Below are 26825 nucleotides of genomic sequence, written 5' to 3'. Positions count from 1 at the left end.
AAGTAAAAGTTTTGTTTCGAAAACAAATACGAAACAGAATTTCTATTATGAAACTTTTTTTTTTTATGAATTACTTTTGTCCCTGAATAATGTTATTTTTACACGTTTTTATTTAACTTGACTTTTGTGTCTGTCTGTTTGTTTGTCTGTCTGTCTGTTTGACCCACTTCTACTGAACAGATTTCGCCCAGATTTGGTGTACATGTTCAAAGTCGGTGACAATGCAATATTACAAAAAAAGAAAATAATAATGATAAAACAATTAAATACTACTGTAATTTTATCGTTATGTAGTATTAGTCTGGGACCCAGGCCCAAGATTTTGCATTTGAGATGACACTCCTGCTATATTTTGTTTGGCCCTACAGGCATCTTTCCAGGTTATTAGACACCTGAAAAGTGATGTTGGACACTTTTGTCGGATTGTGTAAATTCTGTAGACAGCTTTTTCTGCAACGTCATTGAATATCTCAGAGTATATTATCTTAGGGGTATGACAAAAAAAATTAGTGTAACTCCTGACTCACAAGCTCAGTTTTGACAAAAGACCCACCATTTGAAAGCTTATATACTCCTCTCTAGAACGATATACATTACCTGTTGATTAATTGACAGGTGGCGCCACAGGAGGTCAAAAGGTCACTATAAAGAGAAAATTTAGCAATTTTGTTTTATTCAAATCAAATGACCCTATGATGCTTCTAACAATAGGACTATCAATATAACCACTTAAAATGACTCTAAATTATGTCAAGACAACTTTTACAAAATATTTTTATGGTCATCCCAGGAATTTTCTCACTAGAATCCGGAAAAAAAGTGTCCAACATCATTTTTCAGGTGTCCAACAAACTACCAAAGATACCTGTAAGATCAAACAAAATGGAGCATGTGAGTCATTTCAAACCCCTTATATCGCACATTTATGAGGTCTTTGTCCCAGACTATACAGAGAATGTTACACTGGTAAATTGTCTGATAGAGACAGGCCTAGTTTAAAAGGATTAGTTCACTGAACTGCAGTAGTCCCATCAAGTACAATGGTGCAGTAGTAAGATTAGGAGGATTTCATGTAACACAGAACTTCCTGGGTACTATAGGCTTCTTCATGAAGGAGAGTGGAATAAAAGACCTACTTGTGTTATCTGATATATGTGGAAGAGGCACGGCTAATAAAATAATTGCTGGTAAAGACTACTGCAGAATTGTTCGGTATCACTCGTGGGTCTGTGAAGCCTTTTTCATGCTGATGTAGGAGTAGTTTGAGAAGTGGATATCCTTTTAGAAATGAATCTGAGAAACTGTCTAATCTACCATCACTCCTTGAGACACTTGGAGGAGCCTGTCAAGCCCAAGATTCTCCAGTAGAAACAAAAGCAGGGAGAGTAATTTCTGAACTATCCTGTGTTGAAGATCTTTGAAATGATTTTCAGAAAACTCTGAGGACAACGGCCCAACTATGGATTATGTATATTGAGATGGTGCTGATTCTCAAAAGTTACATCATTGTAGAGAGGAGTGGATATTGAGAAGGACACTTACAAGAGACTGAGAACATGTTACCCTATACAATACCATCTGGTCATACTAAATGTCCTGCCTGCCAATCTATCTGGATGAAATGTAAAAAAACTATCAGAGCATTTCCCAGAATTATGTAAAGAATTCAAGTTAGGGAATTTTACAGTACATAAAACTAAAGGAATGTTCAATGGAGTTTGGACTGACTTAGCACTGGAGCAGACCTACAGTATAATAAAGAAGGCAAGACAACACTGTTCAGAGGACTAACAGAGGCTGAATGCACTCGTGAGAAGCATAACAAGACGTTGCCATTCATGACTGCTATGTCAGAAAAGTTAAATGTAATGGCACATACTGATGCTGCACAGTCTGATCACCATGAAAAGGTAAGCAAGAATGATCTAGATGTGGTATTAACAATGAAAGAAAAGGTTTTGGTTGATCTCATCAGTCCATTTCAATCTAACCCACATACAGGGAACCAACTTGTCATCATATTGACGGGTGAAATCCTACCCTCCACAGAACTTATCAGGGCAAAAGCTAATTGGTTTAGAAGCAATAGCAGCTAGCAAATTAGACGACACGGGAAAATGAAAACCCCAAAGATAACAACATTTGGTAGCAAAAATAACGGTGCAAGGAAGAGTATTGATTGTGTGAGACACATATTGGAAGAGGAGCGCACTGTTACAAGAGCCCTCTGCTTTGCACAGCAGCTTAGTGATAAGGAAAAAAAAAAAAAACATTTAGTTATGAGTGGGTGAGCTATTCCCCATCCTTATTCCAACCAGATACTAAAATCCCTGGGCGATATGAGATGAGAAAGGGGATAAAATCGCAATTCTTCAAGACACTTAAAAAAGTGACAGGGAGTGTTCCATTTGGTGAAATACCAAGTTCGCCATTGGATGCCTTGTACATCATAAATGCCATGGCATTCATTCAGAGATTTCACAGAGTAGGCATACAGACATTTGGTCAGTTACAAAGTAAATATCTTGAGAAAACCTTAAAAATGAAACCAACAGGATGTTCTGTTGTTCACTTTGTAGGAGATCGCTATGACAGCTAGTCTGAAGGCAAATGAACGATGCAGAAGAGATAAAGAAGGGAAGTCACCAGTATATCTACCAACAGACAATGTTTGCATCCCTGCGTGGAGTGATTTCCCCAGAAATCCTAAAAACAAAGAGAATCTTCTAAAATACCTAGCTTCATCCTGATGAAACAGTTTTAAAAGATTACCAGAAGGATTCACGCTTTCCATACAGCAGATGCTGAAGAGGTCTGCATTACGAAAACAGAAGTCTCTAGAATAGGAGAACGGACTTGCCCATTGCACGAGGAGGCAGATACAAGACTCTACGCTCATGTTGCTCTCTGCAACAAGCCCCGTGTAAATATACAAGCTAGAGACACAGATATCATCATGCTCTCATGTATTATTTGCCCCGCTTTGACCATGCCGAAGAAATGTGGATAGAGAAGACAAATGAGTTCATACCAATTCATGAAACAGTTAATAAGTTGGCAAGCAGAGCTGATCACAGTCCCCTTTATCTAAAAAAAAACATATTGCTGTGTCTGTATGTGTTAACAGGATGTGACTCTGTGAGTTACCCATATAACATAGGCAAGAATAAGGCAGCCAAGTTAGCAATACAGTTTCTCAACAAGCTTCCTCTGTTATTCTTCTTTGATTGTACTGACCACATTACTGATGATCTTGTTTCAGAAGCTAGAGATTATTTCTGTGCCTTCTATGTAAGACCAGGGTTTCCCTCCTTGAATAAGTTGCGAGCTCACCTATTTGCTTTAAGTAAACGCGACCCTTGATCATTACCACCAACTGAAGATGCTTTTCGACTTCATGTCCTACGAAGACTGTGTCAAATTAACTTATACAAGCAAGCCTTTCAGTCAAATCCAATACTTCTTAGTCCTGAAGGCTATGGGAGGCACTTAGATGATGGAATGTTGCTACCAACAATGATCATAAAAGCTCCAAAACCAAAGTCAGCCACGCTTGTTTTTTGCAAGTGTAAAAAAGAGCCGAGATGCAAGAAGAATTTTCCCTGCTGGAAAGCAACAATCCCATGTACAATTGCCTGCTCCTGTGGTGGTGACCTTGAGAAATGTTACAGGCTAAGACAGGACGATAAAGCATGTAGAGACACCGATGAGGATTAGTTCCTAAATTTAGGCTTATACTGAAAATGTAGGAATGTCAGTTATTTCATCTATGTCTAACATCTATGTATAAATGTCTAAGGCTATGTCTGCATGCCCCATTGATATTTTATTTTTTCTTGCTTCCTGGGTTTTATGGGGACATCTGGGAGTCAAAGATGTGCGTGACTTGTGACCTGCCGTGTGGGCTGTCATCCAGCACCTAACGAGCTCCTCACAATGGGTACCACCAAACAAATCCATCAAATCCGAATCTGGTATTTTTAACATTTTCTCAGTAGAAAGATATTCAGTAAACATTAAAATATATACTGATGAATGTTTGAATTTTATGTATATTAGCTTTATTTTGATAGGCATTTTGTAAACGTTGTCTTGACATACTTTAGAGTCATTTTAAGTGGCTATATTGATAGCCATACTGTTAGAAGCATCATAGAGTCACTTCATTTGAATAAAACTTGAAAAACGCTATATTTACTCTTTATGGTGACCTTTCGACATCATGTGGCGCCACCTGTCAATTAATCAGCATGTAATTTATATCGTTCTAGAGTGGAGTATATAAGCTTTCAAATGGTAAGTCATTTGTCAAAACTGAGCCTTTGAGTCGGGAGTTACACTAATTTTTATTTCCCATGCCCCTAGGATAATATGCTCCGAAATATCAATGACGTTGGAGAAAAAGCCGTTTACAGAATTTTGCGCAATCCGAAAAAAGTGTCCAACATTACTTTTCAGGTTTCCAATAACCTGCCAAAGATGCCTGTAGGGCCTAGGGAATATAACAGGGGTGCCATTTCAAAATCCTTATTTGCGCGTTTTTGAGGTCTGGGTCCCTGACTATATACATGCAGAAACACCTAACCGAGGTAATTTTATTGTTATCACAGGTGTGAGCCATGAAGTGTCAGTACCATAGATTCGTACACTTTCGTAACGACCATGCAAACTAACGGGGACGGGGCTCTGCGATTGGTTCAGTTACTCGGTGATGCAAGCAGTACCTATTCAACTGTCAAACACTGAATATCACAAATAAAACTAATTGAAAAAATTAAAACCACGCTTTTATTTCAAAATGCACCAAAAAGTATAAAATAAATCTTTCTGTGGTCCACAACATTAATGGTTACTTATGCCTAACATAAAAGCGGGGCCCTGTTTGCCTAATCTTGCATTCTTTCCCTTGCTTTCCTCAAGAACTCTCTGATATGCACGACGTTTGTGCTTGCTTGTGCCTAAACGTAAAATTGCGGGCTGCTTACCCTAACTTGCATACTATTCTATACAAAACATGTATTGTGCTGTATTGTATTGAAAAGGCACTTTATTGATGCAATCTGTATATACAGACATAGGTAAAGAAAGAGCTTTATGGATGCAAAATTTCACGTCAGTAATTCGAATTGTCAATCAATTTCTAACAATGACATATACAGCCTACTCTTACGTGGTTCTTGAGGAAGCTTGCCAGGTATGGAACCAAATTGCATGCAAGTCTTTGATGACAATCACTCTACCGCCTTCTTTGCTTTCACAGACCTCTTCAGGTCTTAACCAACTTACATCATCACTGGGAACATAGCGAGATTTAATCCCACATATCCGTTCTGTGAAATCTTGCTCTCGGAAACTTCCATTTTAAATATGCCTATATAGAACTGTATGGAAGTTAGGAAGATACGCGCCCCACGCTTTTATGTTGAGGTGTAAGTAACCATTATTATTGTGGATCACAGAAAGTTTCATTTTATACTTTTTGGTGCATTTTGAAATAAAAGCGTGATTTTAAGATTTTAAAGAAAATAGATTTTTTAATGATTCTGCCATTTTATATCTTTATTCTATATATATTGTTAATAATAAGTTTCATTTATGTTTTTCAATAAAAAAAATGTTTGATCAGGTAAGTAAATTCCTGTGCCCGCCCTCCAAAAACAATGTTTTTTTCTTTTAATATTGTCTAGAATTTTTTACATTCCATTCAGGTAATATGCACCCATAGGAATCAATTCTGCATTACGGTCAAAGAACGACTCCTATCGCTCTAACAAATCATCCAGCTGATTCAAAGATAAACTTCTCCTTATATTTTTCCCGTTAATTTTTTCTAGACGCCGCCACTTTGATGCAGTGCAAAGTTAAGCAAATATTCCCGGAATGAAAAGAATTTCGCGGAATCCGAAGGGGAAAAGTTTGCTTGATAAATGTTTTCCAAGTTTTTAAACTTTTTCCTAACTTTTTCCAATGCTGTAGTTAGCGAGAGAGAGAGAGAGAGAGAGAGAGAGAGAGAGAGAGAGAGAGAGAGAGAGAGAGAGAGAGAGAGATGCACTCAAATCATTTTGAAAACAAATACCTCTTGGCAATACTAACCATTATTTTCCTAGGAAGAGATACGAAATATAACTATTTGTAGATTTCTTAGTAAAGAGAGAGAGAGAGAGAGAGAGAGAGAGAGAGAGAGAGAGAGAGAGAGAGAGAGAGAGAGAGAGAGAGCGTAATCTCCGCTCGAACCCTTTTGGAACAAAAGACTAATGTTTATATTAACCACGAATTTCCTAGCAAAAGAAATGCCAAATAAAATCATGTACAGATTTCTTAGTTAAAGAGAGAGAGAGAGAGAGAGAGAGAGAGAGAGAGAGGAGAGAGAGAGAGAGAGAGAGAGAGGGTTGGGAGTGGGGGGCTAGGTAGTTGAAATCACTAGGCCTGAGTTTCCATTTTTGGGGGGCCACAATATTCATTTTCCAAGCAAGACAGTCCGAAATCACTTTTATAGAACGAAGTCGAAGTGATACTTGGCCACGCCACGAAGGACTTCCAGTGAACGAAGATTAATATTCATGCAGCGTTTCCATTAATCTCTAGCAACTTGTGGATGAAGTTCGGTCAGACAGTTATGATTTCCTAGGTCACCTCGGCACTTGCGAAAACAATTTAATGCAAATCCAGGTCAGGGCATGAGTGACCAACTCTGACGATGGAGTGGAAGTGTCTTATTTGAGATAAGAAATGTTTTTTCTTGTAGGAATGGGGAGAGAAGCATAAACTGAATTCCGAATCGCTAAGATGCTGACTGAAAGTTTTATACAAATATTTAACAAAAGTACTGAAGACAAAATCTGAAGGCCTTACTAAAAAACAACAAATCTTACATATGGAGAGACATTTTCAGCTATCCAATAATGCGAAAATGACTCATGGTAACGAACGGTTAATTTCATTAAGGCTGAGAATTACTCAGGAAGGCTAAACGCCTTCTCTGTGATTTCATAAATAATGGGAAATCAGCAGTTAATGAAATACTTGAATCTGAAACAAAAGTGCACACTGATCAGTACTGATAATTTTAATATTTCAATTCAATATTAATTTTGAAAGTGGCAGATTCCATAAAGGCTCCAAGAAATTATGAGAGGAAATTTAAAAGTGGCAAGAGCCAGGAATTTAAACTAAGTAACTATTTTTTTTTTTTTTTGGAAAACATTTAAACATTCAATTGCAACAACAAGGAAATCTAAAAAAGGCAAGATCCAGTGATGGAAAATAAGTAACCATTTTTTTCAAGTTTTAGAGTTAAAACATTCATTTCCAGAGACGGCAAAAAGTACCGTAGCAACAACCGACCAAAATATTTCACAAAGAATTCTGGCCATCACAAATTGAATTCCGGGAGGGATGCCATCCTATCTGACATCCTGCGTCGCTTATATTGCTCGTTCGAGCAATAATTTATCTCTGGGTGGAATTGCAATCATTTGTTGTACAGACATTATCGCTACCAATAGCTAAAACTATTTAGATATATCTGTGAATCAACGCGTACTGATTGATATCAGGTAAATGTTCGAAAATATCGAATTATTTCCGTGGGCATGAACGTGTATACATTTGTTGTGTGAGGGATATTTTTATTCCTTCGTGTATACATGTGTGTGTGTGTTTGTGCATGAATGTATATATGCATATGAAATGCTCTGTGTTCTGGTATACATGTATACATTTGTTTTGTGAGGGAATTTTTAGGTGTTCATGTATACATGTGTGTGTGTTTGTTCACGAATGTATGTATGTTTAAGAAATGTTCTGCGCTCTTATGTACATGTGTGTGTTTGTACATAAATATGCACATGCATATGAAATGTTCCATGTCCTTTAATACATGTATACAAGTTTTTTGTGAGGGAATTTTCGTTGGTGTTCCTGTACACATGTGCGCGTTTGTCATAAATGTATACATGTATATGAAATATCCAGTGTTCTTGTATACATGTATGCATGTGTGTTTCTGTGTATATGAATAAATGACATGATGAGAATCTATTGTTTTTAGAAAATGGTGTTAGTTATATTTCTCAGTTTTGTGAATATCTTTCGACCTTTTATATTGCGAAAAAAAATTAAAAGTGGTTGTTATAATAAATGGTTTAAGTTCCTTGAAATATAAAATAACACTATAATTGTCGACTCTTATTTCATATAGATATCTTATATAAATCTATTGTAAAACGATATCATATTTTGCTTCAGATCACTTCCTCAAATCAATTCAAGATCTATCTAAAAAAAATAAATAAAATCAGCAACTTCAGGAGAACACATAGCTGTCACCTTCTAAATTATTATTATTATTATTATTATTATTATTATTATTATTATTATTATTATTATTATTATTATTATTATTATTATTATTACTCAGAAGATGAAACCTATTCATATGGAACAGCCCCGCAGGGGCCATGGACTTGAAATTCAAGCTTCCAAAGAATATGGTGTTCATTAGGGAGAAATAAGAGGAGGTAAACGCAAATACAGAAAGAAGAGATCCTACTTATTAAAAGAGAAAAAATAAATTAATAAATAGATAAAAGTTATTAAGATACAAGGAGAATAGTATTATGGTAGTAATACATTGCGTCTTCGCTTGAACTTCTGAAGTTCAAGTTACAAGACATCCTCTGGGAGGCTGTTCCACAGTCCAACGGTGTGAGGAATAAAGGACCTCTGGAACTGAGAAGTTCGACAGCGAGGCACGTTTACTGCATATTGGTACTGCTGATCAGTGAATCTGGTTGTTCTGTTGATAAAGTGAACTAAAGTTAAGATTGCGAACTTTGTTATTTGTAAATAGAGTATTTTGAGAAGGTCCCCACCTAACCAAAGACACGGAAGCAATAAATCAAAAAGGAATAGCTATTTCCTCCATCAAAGGACCTCCTCGAAGGATGAGAATAAGTCAGTTAAGGAGGAAACCCATCCTAAAGTGAGTGAACATGGGAAAATTAAATCTTTAAACAGGTCGTTTGTTACTCAGGCCTTTATTCCTGATTTTACCATTGCTTAGGAGATATCATGACCACAGCATTTTACCACACACCTGAGAGAGGAAGGCCATGTGCGTATGGTAGCTTGGATCAAAACGACACCAGAAAGGTACTAACTTTTAGGCCTTTTTGAAAAATTAAGAATTGGTCCATAGTTAGAGACAAAAACATGACTTCTTAACAAAACACGCACACACACACAAACACAGATATTCTTTTCCAACTTATTGGGATTGAAATTAATCGTTATGGACAAGAGGAAGAGAAGTAAATATTAGATCATTCAGTTAATACTCTTCACTAAATGCAAATTAATGTATAGTGCGGGATGAAAACTATTAAATTTATGCTTAAACTGGAATAAATATTGTAAGTCGTCATTAACATATTAACGATATTAAATCCTAAAAAAAAAAACTTACTTTTGTGTCTGCTCACCGGAACAGCATTTGAGTTCGTCTGAAAGCATAAGAAAATAAATAAACTTTAAAAGCTTATCACACATACAACCAGCAGCCAGATATGAAAAGAAACAATTCAGGAGCCCTGACACACACCACAGCAGAAGGATAAAGCCTAACACATGAATATCTGGGTAAATAAGAAGCCTGCATTGGATCAGTTTCTCATTGCACCCAAGAGGTTCCGAGGGAGCCATACCCCAACAATTTCATTTCCGGTTGCTGCGCGAATACCGTTGTCTAATACCGAGACGATGAGCCTCGGCCGAGAATGTACAGTATTGGGGCATTGCAACAAATAATATGAAAATGGAAGTGCTACACCAACTTCTTCGTAGCAGATGTAAAGGGAAAATTTTCTCTAACAGGGTTCTGAAAATGGGAGAATGAGCTGGGAGAATAAGGATGGGGCGAATGTTATGTAATAAAAATCAGAAAATTATTTGTATATATATATATATATATATATATATATATATATATATATATATATATATATATATATATATATATATATATATACATATATATATATATATATATATATATATATATATATATACATATATATACATATATATATATATATATATATATATATATATATATATATATATATATATATATATATATATATATATATATATATATATATATATATATATATATATATATATATATATATATATATATATATATATATATATATATATATATATATATATATATATATATATATATATATATATATATATATATATATATATATATATATATATATATATATATATATATATATATATATATATATATATATATATATATATATATATATATATATATATATATATATATAGATATATATATATATATATATATATATATATATATATATATATATATATATATATATATATATATATATATATATATATATGATTATTATCACTTTTTACGTGATTCATTTATCACACATTACCACAGGTGAAAAATAAGAAACGGGTGTAGGTCTGACCATTTTCGACTTTATTTCAAAGCCATTGACGAAGGACTGATACAGAGTGTGAGAAGTCACAAATATATATACTACAAGAACAGTACTGATAACATACACAACCGTTAGAGGGCTCCATATCCCCACTCAGGCCGGTGTCGAGGTAGGAGTGGCCTTTAAAACTCATTTGGCTAAAAATCACAATAGACTCTCAGGGGACATTGCTGATAAACAGACCATACCCACCTCAGATCCACACCTGACAGGTGTCAGGGAGGCGGAGTTGGAAACTCATTAACATTACTACCCTCGTACTGTGTTTACAAATATGATAATCCTATTTTCATATATCTCTACTGCCTACCTTAAAGTTTAAACAATTTACAAATTTCTTTTGATATTAAAGGATCAAGTTTATACATCCCTTGACTGATATTCATATTATGGTTGTAACTTTCTTTTATGAAGCTAGATTCAATGGTGTTTATTAGAATATACAATCCTTTTGCCCTTCCCAGTTGATAGCATGATTGTTCTCACTAACATGTACAAATATACCACTGTTCCCTTGTGCATATCTCACACATTTCTTATGTTGTTCAATTCTTTTTCCAGTGCTTTTAGGTTTGGCCAATATAAAAGTTGTCACAAGACTTACACGGAATTTTATATACACACCTTTAATATTGTCTGGGTTCTTGATAAGTACATTTTTCATTGTTGTATTGTTCTTAAATGCGACATTAACACCAAAATTCTTAAGAAGATGAGGATATCTTTCATACTATTATTATAAAAGGCAGAACAAGCAAATTTTTTGTGTTGTTTCTTTCTGGTTTTGATACATAGTCTTTTTGCCACTTCAAATGCACTGTTTAATACACTATCAGGATATTTCAATTTTTGCATGCATTCCTAATCTTATCTATTTCATCATCAATATATTCAGGGCTACATACCCGTAATGCTCTTAAAAACATAGATGAAAAAACAGGCAAAAATTGAAATATCCTGATAGTGTATTAAACAGTGCATTTGAAGGGCAAAAAGACTATGTATCAAAACCAGAAAGAACCTTACAACACAAAAAAATTTGCTTGTTCTGCCTTATAATAATAGTATGAAAGATATCCTCATCTTCTTAAGAATTTTGTTGTTAATGTCGCATTTAAGAACAATACAACAATGAAAAATGTACTTATCAAGAACTCCCTAGACAATATTAAAGGGTGTGTATATAAAATTCCTGTAAGTCTTGTGACAACTTTTATATTGGCCAAACCGGGAAAGCACTGGAAAAAAGAATTGAACAACATAAGAAATGTGTGAGATATGCACAAGGGAACAGTGGTATATTTGTACATGTTAGTGAGAACAATCATGCTATCAACTGGGAAGGGGCAAAAAGGATTGTATATTCTAATAATGCACTGGAAAGGAACATCATTGAATCTAGCTTCATAAAAAGAAAGTTACAACCATAATATGAATATCAGTCAAGGGATGTATAAACTTGATCCTTTAATATCAAAAGAAATTTGTAAATTGTTTAAACTTTAAGGTAGGCAGTAGAGATATATGAAAATAGGATTATCATACTTGTAAACACAGTACGAGGGTAGTAATGTTAATGAGTTTCCAAACTCCGCCTCCTGACACCTGTCAGGTGTGGATCTGAGGTGGGGTATGGTCTGTTTATCAGCAATGTCCCCTGAGAGTCTATTGTGATTTTTAGCCAAATGAGTTTTAAAGGCCACTCCTACCTCGACACCGGCCTGAGTGGGGATATGGAGCCTCTTGTGTATGTTCGTCAGTACTGTTCTTGTAGTATATATATTTGTGACTTCTCACACTCTGTATCAGTCCTTCGTCAATGGCTTGGAAATAAAGTCGAAAAACCGGTCAGGGACCTACACCCCGTTTCTTATTTTTCACCTGTGGTAATGTGATATATATATGTGTGTGTGTGTGTGTGTGTGTGTGTGTGTGTGTGTGTGTTTATGTTGCATGGGGAGAACCCATACAGCTTTGTTTTGCAACTGCCTTCGAAAAAGTTGCCTTGTTGGTAGCCCGATAGCAACGGCCTTCGAGATTCTCTCTCTCTCTCTCTCTCTCTCTCTCTCTCTCTCTCTCTCTCTCTCTCTCTCTCTCTCTCTCTCTCTCTCAGACTACTGTTCCTATTTTTAAAGTGTGGAAATCAATAACATATAAGTTAAAACATGGTATTTAAGAAAAATGCTAAAAGGACAAAAGAATGTAAATGATAAATGAATATCTTCCCCAACAAAACATCTTAGCAAACACCAAAATCATAATTGGGATTCTTCCCCATTTCACTCCCTAAACCAGATAAGTCTCCATTGTAATTATATGTCCTTAGTCACAGTTCCTTATAAATTACTACTTCCCATAATGGTTACGTTACATGCATGTCGGTGCATGACTATCCCAGCCTAACCATGGCTATCCATTGAAACATCTGTCAAGGAAGAAATACCCCTCATTAACAACAAAATTAAAAAGGTCTGTGATACTATCATAACACCACGAACACATTTCAAAACACTGATAATAAAAATGACGTAAAAGATAAATCACTAAAATGAAATGGTGAGCCACTACAATGTTAATTAAAGTATTTTAAAACTCACCCTTCCAGCAAGGAATCAGAGCTTGTAATTTCCAGTGTCTGTCTGCCACTTTCTTTCACAGCAATGCCACACATTTCACAAAAGGCCCTCTCACATAGCGATTTTCACAATGCATGAACTTATACACACTTCCGTTTAACACACCTAGGAATCTTAGTTAAAACCGGACCCAGGGCTTCTAGAAAGTTCTATCTAGAACAGGGACGGAAAGCTCCGCCCGGACACGTATTGACGATGCTTCGAAATCCAAAGGTTAGTGTACGAAAAATGCTGAATTATCAAACGTCCAGGTCACATTCCTCTACCTGCGAGATTTGCTAAAAATTGCAAAGATCGTGTGTCACGAGCGTGTACACAAATTCTTAATTACACAAATGCACACAAGTGTGTGTGTTTGTATGTCCTTTTTTAACTTAAAAGTATATACGAATCAGAAAGGTTCAGCGAATTAAAAAGGAAAAGATCAAGAGGGAACTGATCTTATCAATGAAATCACAAAACACTGATTCTATCTAATCTAAGTAGGTGCAGAGTACATATGAAAGTAGCATCTTAATGGTGTTTGAAGAATGGTCAGCATCTACGAATAACATGAAAATTCAGATGTTAATACAATAATAGGATTTTTCACATATACGTCTGGATATGATATTATTTCAATGAGATTAGGCCTGAAAAAAAAGAAAGCCAGTTTTTTTCGGATAAAATGATTTGGACTCTTCGTAATATCAAAATATTTTGATCTCATTCTTTTATATGCATTTAACGTCTTATAATCTTTCTTTGCTCCCACTGGCCTCTGACCAGAACTGAAAACTGAACATTCCTTCTTTGGAACTCTATTTCTCCCCAAAAGCAATTTGAACTGAAGTAATACTGTACATTTCGAGTTCAGCAAAACCAACGTTCAGCCAAGAGTGACAGCTGATGGACATAGATTCATATGCATGAAGGTTATTCCATTAATCCCTGACAAACTTGTGGATGAGGCTTTGGCCTGACAGTCTTGTATTCCTGCGTCACTTCCGCCACTTGACGAAACGATTCAATGCAAATCTAAAACGTGGAATAAGCGACAGAGTGACGAGGACTGTTGGCAGTTACTTATTGGATTTAGTGTCTTCGTATTGCTGTCGGAATGAAGATGACGAAATGTCAGGTCTCTGGAATACATAAATGCCACCCCCCCAAAAAAAAATGAAAATAAAGACTATGACAATGACATTTAGAGAAAAATATTCTAAATTAGGTAAATATCTCCAGTTATTCTGGTCATATTGCTACAGCAACAGCTATTATCATTACTGATGATAAAAAAAATATAACTTATTATTATTATTATTATTATTATTATTATTATTATTATTATTATTATTATTATTATTATTATTATTATTATTATTATTATTATTATTATTATTATTATTATTATTATTATTATTATTATTATTATTATTATTATTATTATTATTATTATAAAAGAGTAAAATAATCTACACAACGTCTGTCAGTATTCTCGAGGCCAACGAAAAAATAAAATATTCGAGGAGTCTAACACAAGACTTTGAAACCGTTGAGCCTCTGTCTTTTGCTGAGAAGAATCTCAATGAATGGCTTGGCAGCATAAAAGGAAAGTGGGTCCGGAAATTAACGCTTACTTGGACACTTTGAAAGACAGCTAATGAATTACTATGACGGAGGTGTGCCTATGTGTTTTTTGTGTGTTAATTAAGAGAATCCTGTTATTTAATGATGGAAATGGGGACTATATAGGTCATTAATTTCAACATCTTTTTACGAACTGTCATTCTGAGAAGAAGTTTTATTATTATTATTATTATTATTATTATTATTATTATTATTATTATTATTATTATTATTATTATTATTATTATTATTATTATTATTATTATTATTCACAAGGTAAACCCTATTCATATGGAAAAGGCCTATGGGGGTCATTGATTTAAAATTCAAGCTTCCGAAGAATATGGTGTTCATTTGAAAGTAATTATATGAAGAATATGGTGTTTATTTGAAAGTAATTATATGAAAATAATATGGCTTTCATTTGAAAATTATAATCAAGAATATGGTGTTCATTTGAAAGTAATTATATGGAAGAATATTGTGTTTATTTGAAAGTAATTATATGAAAAGAATATGGAATTAAATTAAAAATAATTATATGAAAGAATATCGTGTTCATTTGCAAGTAATTATATGAAAGAATATGGTATTCATTTAGAATTAATTATATGAAAGAATATGGTGTTTATTTAGAATTAATTATATGAAAGAATATGGTGTTACTTTCAAAGTGATTATATGTAAAGAACATGGTTTTCATTTAAAAGTAGTTATAAGCAAGAATATGGTGCTTATATGAAAGAGACTGTATTAAAAGAATGTGGTTTTCATTTGAAAGAATATGGTGTTCACTTGAAAGTAATTATATGAAAGAATATGGCGTTCGTTTGAAATCAATTATATGGAAAAATATGGTGTTTATTTGAAAGTAATTGCATGGAAAGAATATGGTGTTCATTTAAAATTATTTATATGAAAGAATATGATGTTTATTTGAAAGTAACTGTATGAAAAGAATATGGATTAACTTGAGAGTAGTTACTTGAAAGAATATGGTGTTCATTTGAAAGTAATTATATGAAAGAGTATGGTGTTATTTGAAAATAATTATATGAAAGAATATGGTGTTTATTTGAAAGTAATTGTATGAAAAGAATATAGAATTAATTTGAAAATAATTATATGAAAAGAATATCGTGCTCATTTGAAAGCAATTGTATGAAAGAAGATTGGTGTTAATCTGAAAGTAATTGTATGAAAAGAATATCGTCTTCATTTGAACATAATCATGTGAAAGAATATGGTGTTTATTTGAAACTAATTGTATGAAAAGAATATGGTGTACAATTGAAAATAATTATGTGAAAGTGTATGGTGTTTCTTTAAAAGTAATTGTATGAAAAGAATATTGTGTTCATTTAAAAGAAATTATATGAAGAAGATAGTGCTCATTTGAAAGTAATTGTATGTAATGAACGTTATGTTCATTTGAAATTAATCATACGAAAGAATATGATGTTTATTTGAAAGTGATTATATACAAGAATTTGGTGTTTATTTGAAAGAAATTATGTGAAAGAATATGGTATTAATTTGAAAGTAATTGTATAGAAAGAATATGGTGTTCATTCAAAAGTAATCATATGAAAGAATATGATGTTTATTTGAAAGTAATTATACGAAAGGATGTGTCGTTCATTCGGATGTAATTGTATGAAAATAATATGTTATTCATTTGAAAGTAACTATATGAAATAATGTGAAGTTGATTTGAAAGTAATTATATGAAAGAATATGGTTTTTATTTAAGAGTAATTAAACCAAAAGAATATTGTGTTCATTTGAAAGAAATTATATGAAAGAATATAGAGATCATTTGAAAGTGATTGTATGAAAGAATATGGTGTTTATTTGAAATTAATTGTATGAAGAGAATATGCTGTTCATTTGAAAATAATTCTGTGAAAGAAGATAGTGTTTATTTGCAAAAAAATAAAAAAAAATACATTGTATTCATTTGAAAGTAACTGTACGAGAGAATATGGTTTTTATTTGAAAGTAATTGTTTGAAAAGACCATGGTGTTCACTTGAAATTAATTATGTGAATGAGTGTGGTGTTTATTTGAAAGTAATTGTATGAAAGAATATTGTGTATATTTGAAAGAAATTAATTGAAAGAATATCGTGTTCATTTGAAAGTAATTGTATGACAAGAATATTTTGTTAATTTAAAAGTAATTATATGAAAGAATGTGATGTTTATTTGAAAGCAATTATATGAAAGACTGTGGTGTTTACTTGAAAATAATTGTATGAAAAGAATACAGTCTTCTTTTGAAAGTAATTATATGACAGAATATAATTTTTATTTGAAAGCAAGTGTATGAAAAGAATATACTGTTCATTTGAAAGAAATCATATGAAGGAATATAGTTTTCATTTGAAAGTGATTGTAAGAAAAGCATATTGTGTTCATTTGAAAATAATTATATGAAAGAGTATGTTGTTTATTTGAAAGCAATTGTATGAAAACAATATGCAATTAATTTAATAGTCATTATATGAAAGAGTAAGCTGTTCATTTGTAAGAAATTAAATGAAGTATAGTGTTCATTTGAAGGTAATTATATGGAAGAATATAGTGTTCATTTGAAAGTAATTTTATGAAAGAATATTGATTTCATTTGTAGGAAATTATAAGAATATAGCGTTCATTTAAAAGTAATTAATCGTGTTTATTTGCAAGTAATTATATGAAAGAATATGGTGTTTATTTGAAAGTAATTATATGAAAAATTACTGTGTTTATTTGAACTTAATTGTATGAGAAGAATATTGTGTTCTTTTGAAAGAAATTATACCAAAAGAATAATTTATTCGTTATAAAGAAATTATGTGAAAGAATATAGTGTTCGTTTGAAAGTATTTGTATGAAAGAATATAGTGTTTACTTGAAAGTAATTATATGAAAAGAATATTTTGTTTATTTAAAAAAAAACAACACATGAAAGAATATGGTATTCATTTGAAAGTGATTGTATGAAAAGAATATGGTGTTCTGCTGAAAATAATTATATGAAAGAATATGGTGTGTATTTGAAAGTAACTGTATGATAAGAATATGAGATTTATTTGAAAGTAATTATACGAAAGAATATTGTGTAAATATGAAAGAAATTTAATGAAACAGAATAATGTTCATTGAAAGCAATTGTATGAAAAGAATATGGTGTTTATTTGAAAGTAATTATATGAAAGAATATGGCGTTTATGTTAAAGTAATTATATGAAAGAATATGTTGTTTATTTGAAAGTGATTATGTAAAAGAGTATTGGGTTAATTTTAAAGAAATTATATGAAAGAATATTTTCTTCATTTGAAAGTAATTGTATAAAAAGAATATTGTGTGCTTTTGAAAGAAATTATATGAAAGAATATAGTGTTCATTTGAAAGTAATTGTATAAAAAGAATGTTGTGTTCATTTGAAAGAAATTATGTGAAAGAATATAGTGTTTATTTGTAAGTAGTTATATGAAAGAATATGATGTTTATTTGAAAGTAATTGTATGAAAAGAATATGGTGTTCATTTGAAAGTAATTATATCAAAGAATATCGTGTTCATTTGAAAGTAATTACAGTATATCAAATAAGATTTGTGTTAATTTGAAAGTAATTATCTGGAAAGAGTATGGTGTTCATTTGAACATAATTATGTGAAAGGATAGGGTATTTATTTGAAATTAACTGTATGTAAAGAATATGGTGTTCATTTGAAAATAATTATGTGAAAGTATATGGTGTTTATTTAAACGTAATTGTATGTGAAGGATATTGTGTTCATTTGAAAAAAAATATATGAAAGAATATAGTGTTCATTTGAAAGTAATTATATGAAAGAATATGGTGTTTTTAAAAGTAATTGTATGAAAAGAATATGGTGTTCATTTGAAAATAATTATATGAAAGAATATGGTATTTAGTTGAAAGTAATTACATGAAAACAATTTGGTGTTTACTTAAAAAGTAATTATACGAAAGTATATAGTGTTGATTTGAAGGTAATTGCATGAAAAGAATATGGTTTTCATTTGATAGTAATTATATGAAAGAAAATGATTTTGATTTGAAAGTAATTATATAAAAGAGTATGGAGTTTATTTGAAAGTGATTGCATGAAAAGAATATGGTATTTATTTTACAGTAATTGTATGAAAAGAATATACCGTTTATTTTAAAGTAAACATATGATAGAATATTGTGTATGAAAAGAATATATTGTTTATTTTAAAGTAAATATATGAAAGAATATTGAGTTCATTTAAAGGAAATCATATGAAAGAATATAATGTTCATTTGCAAGTGATTCTATGAAAAGAGTATGGTTGTCATTTGAAATTAAGTATACGAAAGAATATGGTGTTTATTTAAAAGAAATTGTATGAAAAGAACATTGTGTTCATTTGAAAGTAATTATTTGAAAGAATATATTGTTTGTTTGAAACTAATTTTATGAAAATACTATGTTATTCATTTGAATATATTTATGTGAATGAATATGGTATTTATTTGAAAGAAATTATGTGAAAGGATATTGTGTTCATTCGGAAGTAATTGTATGAAAATAATTTTTTGTTCATTTGAAAGTACTTATATGAAAGAATATGGTGTCTATTTAAAACAAATTGTATGAAAGAATATGGTATTAATTTGAAAGTAATTGTATGAAAAGAACATGGGCTTATTTTGAGAGTAATTATATGAAAAAGTATCGCGTTCATTTTTAAAGAAATTATATGAAAGAATATAGTGTTCATTTGGAAGTGATTGTAAGAAATTAATATTGTTTTCATTTGAAAATAATTTTATGAAGGAATATGGTGTTTGTTTGAAAGAAATTATACGAAAGAATGTAGTGTTCATTTGAAAGTAATTATATGAAGGAATTTGCTTTTCGTTTGTAAGAAATTATAAGAAAGAATACAGTGTTCATTTGGAAGTAATTATATGAAAGAATATGGTGTTCATTTGTAGGAAATTATAAGAATATAGTGTCCATTTGAAAGTAATTATATGAAAGAATATGGTGTTAATTTGTAAGAAATTATAAGAATATAGTGTCCATTTGAAAGTAATTATATGAAGCAATATAGTGTTCTTTTGAAAATAATTATATGAAAGAATATGTTGTTTATTTGAAAATAACTTTATGAAAAGAATATGGTATTCATTTGAAAGTAATTATATGAAGGAATATTGTGTTTATTTGAAAGAAATTATATGAAAGAATATACTGTTCATTTGAAAGTAATTGTATGAAAGGAATATGGTGCTTATTTGAAATTAATTATATGTAAGATCATGTTTATTTGAGAGTAATTATATGAAAGAATATGTTGTTTATTTGAAAGTAATTATATGAAAGAATATTGTGTTTATTTGAAAGAAATTTTATGAAAGAATATAGTGTTCATTTGAAAGTAATTGTATAAAAAGAATATTGTGTTTATTTGAAAGTAATTATGTGAAAGAATATGGTGTTTATTTGAAAGTAATTATATAAAAGAATATGGTATTGATTTGAAAGTAACTGTATGAAAAGAATACCGTGTTCATTTGAAATTAGTTATATGAAGGAATATGGTGTTTATTTGAAAGTAATTATATGAAAAGAATATGGTATATATTCATTTGAAATTAATTATGTGAAAGAATATCGTGTTCGCTTGAAAGCAATAATACGAAAAATATGGTGTTAATTTTAAAGTAATTTTATGAGAAGAATATGGTGTTAATTTGTAAATAGTTACATGAAAGTATATGGTGTTTATTTGAAAGTAATTGTATGGAAATGTTTTGTTCGTTTGAAAGTAATTAAATGAAAGAATATGGTGTTTATTTGAAAGTAATTATATAAAAGAATATGGTGCTCATTTGAAATAAATTATATTAAACAATGGAAGTTCATCTACAATAAATTATATGAAAGAAATGGTGTTCATTTGGAAATAATTATGTAAAAGAATATGGCGGATATCTATATACTAATAAAAAAAGTCGGGGTCAAATGAGTAACAGACATTTCCTTACATCCTGTAACACATTTTCCAAAGCCTTATCCCATTTAAGTCACGTAAGCTGACCTCTTTCCGTTAGTGGCTGAATACGTTTCCTTAAACATCCGAAACGATCGCTAGAAAATTTTCTACAATTTCTCTTCACGGTTCTTAAACTTTAGTGGCTTTCCTAATGCACCCTGGTTTAGTGTTTAGTTCCCAGAGAAATAAATTCCTATTTTATTTTATTGTTTCAATGCAACTGGTTTCACCTTGAGATAATCAGGTTAACATGCATTTCAGTACGTACTCTTGAAATTAAATCTCTCTCTCTCTCTCTCTCTCTCTCTCTCTCTCTCTCTCTCTCTCTCTTTTGTTAGAATATAGTCCTATTTTATCTCATTGTCTCACTATAAGTGGTTCCACCTTGACATAGTCATGTTTACTTATATTTTAGTATGTACTATTAAAATTAAATCTCTCTCTCTCTCTCTCTCTCTCTCTCTCTCTCTCTCTCTCTCTCTCTCTCTCTCTCTCTCTCTCTCTCGCTGATAAGAAAATCAGATCTTTGGCAACATATTCACATATCACATTCTATTTTTTTTTTTTTATATATGAAAGATTAAAATTTTCCCCGGATTGCAGATGGTCGTGTGATTATACATAACATGTGTTCAAATGGCATCTCATTCAGCTTTATACTTTCTGTACAGAAACAAGTGTATTTTCATTTAAAAAGGCAAAAGTATAATGTCTGCATTACTGACAATTTTTTTTATGCTTGGAAAGAAAACCACAAGGCAAATAGATAATAACAAACAAGAAACTCAGTGCATTTGAAATTGTTATTGTTTTCAATATTATTGCAGTAAGAGAAGGTCTCCTGACCAAATAATAATAATAATAATAATAATAATAATAATAATAATAATAATAATAATAATAATAATAATAATAATAATAATAATAGTAATAATAATAATAATAATAATAATAATAATAACACAACTGCAACATATTCCTCCAGCTAGCAACATATTCAATCTCTTATTCCACATACATTCAACGTCTTCATCCCTGTACAAACACTTCCTTGAAACATTCAAATAAAGCTGAATAATTTTAATTAAAATTCTGACAATATAAATGAAACTAACGTCGTTTTTCGGAAAGGGTCACGTTATGCCATAATCTCAGCTACTTCGTAAAGGCTAAAGGAATTATTCATTATCTTCTGGATATGTTTTGTAATATTTGTTCCAGCGGAGATGGATAGGAATGATTAGGGTATGTAAATAATACCTTAAGTGTGTTCTAAGACAGGGGCTCCAGATTAATTGTCTTGGATAACATGGGAGTCGGGACGTTCTGTTTGAGATGGGGAAGTAGTGAGTTGAAAACTGAAGTGGATTTATGCAAGAATATTGGGTATCCCTGAAGTTAAAAGAGTATTGTAGTGGATTCACGGGATAATTATTAACCGAAAGTTAATAATAATTCTGGTTGATAGTTTCATGTCTTGTTAATTCAAACCAAGAGATGTATTCTTATGACAGCAAGATGTTAAGTGATTCTTCAGTATCATTCTTTAATGACAATTAGATGGACGCAATAACAATTGTGATAATATATATGTTAAGCCAGATTTGGAGAATTTAAATCCCCAAACCAGAAAGACTTAATGTGTTTTAATTATTATATCAGTCGTCGTCTGTAGCTTACGTTTTCTTTGCAGATCTGTTCCCATTTTTTCTCCCTCAATCTCTCTACAAACAAACTGCTAACTAATCTAGGAATAATAGCAAAGCCATATTTATAAAAATACAGTTTATTCATATGTCTAACATGGCAAATGAATTGAAATAAAAATAAAATGGTATAATGGGTAAGGACAAGCCTGAACCCTGAAATCATGAAGATAAAGGAAAGATCAACCCTTGCACAAACATAGTGCCCTCAACAGTGAGTAATCAAGTCTCTACAACATATAAGTCAGATATCTACCATGCCCGAAGCCATTGTTACTGCTTCAGTTCCCTTTAATTTGTGAGGAACCAAAAAAAAAAAAAGGTCACTTTTAAAACAGGAACAGAAAACAGCATGGCTGTGCGATTTCTCCCATGTTCCTGAAAAAAAAAAAAACTCATCAGATCAATGCAAGAAATAAAATGGCATATAGAAATCGAAAACGAAATATTAAAAACACAAGTGGCTTAAAACTTGCAAATGGAAATAAAAAGAAATATGCAATGCATAAGTCATATGTAAAAAAGCAGTACAGGTTCAACACAAAAAAAAAAAAAAATGATGAAGTCCGTTCGGGATTTGAAAATAAAAACTTAGCTCACCTCACTGGCAGCTCAAAAGCACCCAAACAAAACAGGTCTTTCACAAAAGAGATTAGCACCCGAATAGTTAACCTGCACTCAAAATGTAAAATCAACACCTCATATATTCCGCCCATTGGAGCGAACTCTTGAACGAACTATCGTCCGGAACGTGTCCGCCAACGACTTCCGTTGTGGGAATGTTCCATGACGTGATTAGGATCATTGTTCAAGGTGTCATATGTCAGCTAGACCCCACAAGCGAAGAATGTTCTCTGTCTCCATGGGAAGCAGAGTTGACCATCAAACTTCGTAAGCACTGACACTTGATTTTCTCTGGCCCATGAACATCTTCAAGCCAACAAAATGCTTAACTACACAAAAGGTTAACATACTTTATATATATATATATATATATATATATATATATATATATATATATATATATATATATATATATATATATATATTATAATATGTTCTATAGATAATGTTCTATACTAAAAAGTCACTAAAAGTCACTCAGATGACAACCACACTTCATGGTCTTCTTCTATGATCATGCCCAGACCCAATTGCACTCTTTGTTTTGGCACAAACAACCACTTCCCAAGGCTACAAAGTTTTGTTTGCCTGTAGCCTTGGGAAGTGGTTGTTTGTGCCAAAACAAGAGTGCAATTGGGTCTGGGCATGATCATAGAAGAAGACCATGAAGTGTGGTTGTCATCTGACCGAGTGACTTCTAGTATTGAATTTGAAGACGTAGGCTTGGTGAGAGCAGAGCTTCAAACATCTCAGGATGAAGTGAGAATGCTAATACTTTCATTGGATGAGATGAACATTGGGCAGAATCTGTCTGTTCCTTTGTGTGGTTGGTTGACTGAAATTAAGGTTACAGCAGTTAGGGTGTAGGGTAAGATTACAGAGACTTTAACATGGCTTCCAGATATGACATCTTCTAATTCTCAGGTTACATCTATGAGGCGTAAGAGGAGAGCCCAACTAATAGTCGGGGCCGTAGCAGTTGTGTCATTTGAAAGTTTAGTGAAAGTTGAAGAAATTGAGGCAGAATTAGCTGTACAAGGGAAAGCATTGACACCATTACAGGATAGTAATAATAAACTACAAGAGGAGTTTGAGAAATTTAGGAAATCTTTGAATGTGTTGCTGGCTACTGCTGATGGTGTTCATGGAGACTTAAACGTGACAATTGTATTTTCCACTTCTCAAACTGCCTTATTTAATATTGAGAAAGAAACTGAGTCTTTATTAGATGAGATTAAATCTCAGGTTCAAATAGTAATAGCAGCTTCGAAGGGGTGTATTTCTGGGGATGTTTTACCACTGGGAGTACTAGAATCTACTTTGAAGAATGCAGGAAGTCTTTGTTTTTCACAAATGATTTTCACTGCGGGTGATTTGTACCATTACTATGGGATTTTGAGATTTTGAAAGTATGTTTATCTGATAAAGGGTTTAACTGATTCCAGATGTTGATCTTTAAGAGCACATTATCCCCAATTGCAACTTTTACATTCCCTGATTCTGAATTCCTTGTCTCAAACATTTCTTGTGTCTTAGACTTAAGATTACTGCTGAGACATGCGTATCTGTCTTTAGCTGTAGAGACTAACGACCTATCCGTATCATCACAATGAGATGGAATAGATAGCAAATCGAACGTGCCTCGCACTGGATAACAGAACAACGTTTCTACTGGTGACATCCCCGTGGTGTCACTAACCATTGTATTTATGCTATGCTGAACTGCATCTGAGTACCTATCCCAGTTCTTATTATTACCACCTACAGTGACCCTGAGAGCCTTGATTTCTTTCCTATTGGCCCATTCACATAACCCATTAGCCTCAGGCCTATACGGAATAATAGTTACTTTCTGTATTCCCATAACTTCCACAAGACACTAAAGTCTTATTCACTAATTCTCTCCCATTATCTGTAATAAGTACCTCATTAACACCATAATGGCAAACATGTCCACTGAAAAACTCAATAGCAACCTCTTCTGCTGTCTTATGCTTCAAAGGGAAAATCTCTACAAACCTAGTTAGCTCATCAACAATAACCAACAGATGTCTGTGGCCATAACCAGACTCACAGAAATTCGACAATATATCCACATGGACCCTCTGAAAAAGCCTTCACAAAATTCTCCACTGATGAGAACATATTTTTCCAAAAGAACCTACCCCATATGTTCTGATACATATTCTCAATCCCCAAAATGTGTACTAACAAATTAACAATGCACAATGTTCAAGACCTTATGGACTAGACTTTCTGGGACACTATCTGTGTTGTATGCCCATTATCTTCACTACTCCTCAACTTATACCTAATTTTCCTATCTAACAAATTACCCTCTAACTCGAGACCCGCAAAAGGCAACCAATAACCCTTTCTAACCAATTCCCCTCTAAGAAACGCCTTTGTGTCTGCTAAAACTTCATCCTCATCTTGTTTAGCTGCTACTAAACTAATATCCCAGATATATAACAAAAACAAGAACCCTCCATATCATAAAAACTTCTACTAAGGGCATCAGCTACAACATTGTCTGCCTTCTATATACTTAAGCTTAGTGTCGAAATCCCTAATTGTCAAAAACCACCCAGTCCTCTTAGGGGAAAGATCCGGCTTATTACAAAGATCCAACAATAGATTATGATCTGCAAAGAACCTCAACTTTGTTGCCCATCAATGACATCTTAAAATGAACCAAACTAGACATTACCACATAGGCCTCCATATCTATGGTGGCCATCAACCTCTCATTACTACCCAGTGTCTTAAATTTCCTACTATAGAAAGTCATGGGATGCAATTTACCATCAAATTTCTGCATATAGCAGGCCCCTATCCCATCAGGAATAGCATCTGTTACCAAAAATGAAAGGTTGTTCGAAGTCTGGAAACTTCAGCACCGGGGGATTCATTAAAGCCTCTTTGATTTTCTGGAAAGCTAACTGTTGCCTCTCACCCCACAAACTGCACGTCATCCCTCAACACATCTGTCAAAGGAGATGACAGTGTGGAAAAACCTTCCACAAATCTATGGAAAAATCCTGCCATAACTTTATTACCCAGGGAAAAGCAGATGTCTGTGGACTCTAAAACATCCAACCTATGGGCTTGAACATCACAGACTTTCTCTTCAGTAGGTCTCAAATAATGACTGGGAAACACTGATTGATATAAATCATAATTCATTAGATGGACAGAAATGCCAGTGTCAATGATTGCTAAAACATCGACTCGGCACACAGACCATCTAACAATTGGCCTCAGCTCCAGGGCCTCAGCTAGAAGTCCTATATGACAGGAATCACCCATTACCCTTTGCCCTTTTTTGTTCTCTCCTCCAAAAATTCTGCTGATCCTCAGATACTCTCGAAAAACCCTCTCGAGGAGTTCTATTGGAAATGCCAGAATCCTGAGGCACATTCCTAAACTCACCCCATTTAAGAACTGAACAAAATCGCCAACCGTGCTCTAAGGTCTTGAAGATACCACAATATCTCACTCGGCAAAAGTTCTTGGTGTGACCCTACCTATTATAGCTGAAGCAATGAAGCTGCGTCATTGAAACCATAGATCCCCTACTACCCTCTGTCTTAGCACACAACCATGTGGAAGGAAAACTAGAATCCCACTGTGGCTGGTGCTTTGGAATAGTTCCA

Source organism: Macrobrachium rosenbergii, chromosome 31 (assembly GCF_040412425.1).
Source record: "Macrobrachium rosenbergii isolate ZJJX-2024 chromosome 31, ASM4041242v1, whole genome shotgun sequence".
NCBI classification, from domain to species: Eukaryota; Metazoa; Arthropoda; class Malacostraca; order Decapoda; family Palaemonidae; genus Macrobrachium; species Macrobrachium rosenbergii.
This window is presented reverse-complemented; position numbering follows the sequence as displayed.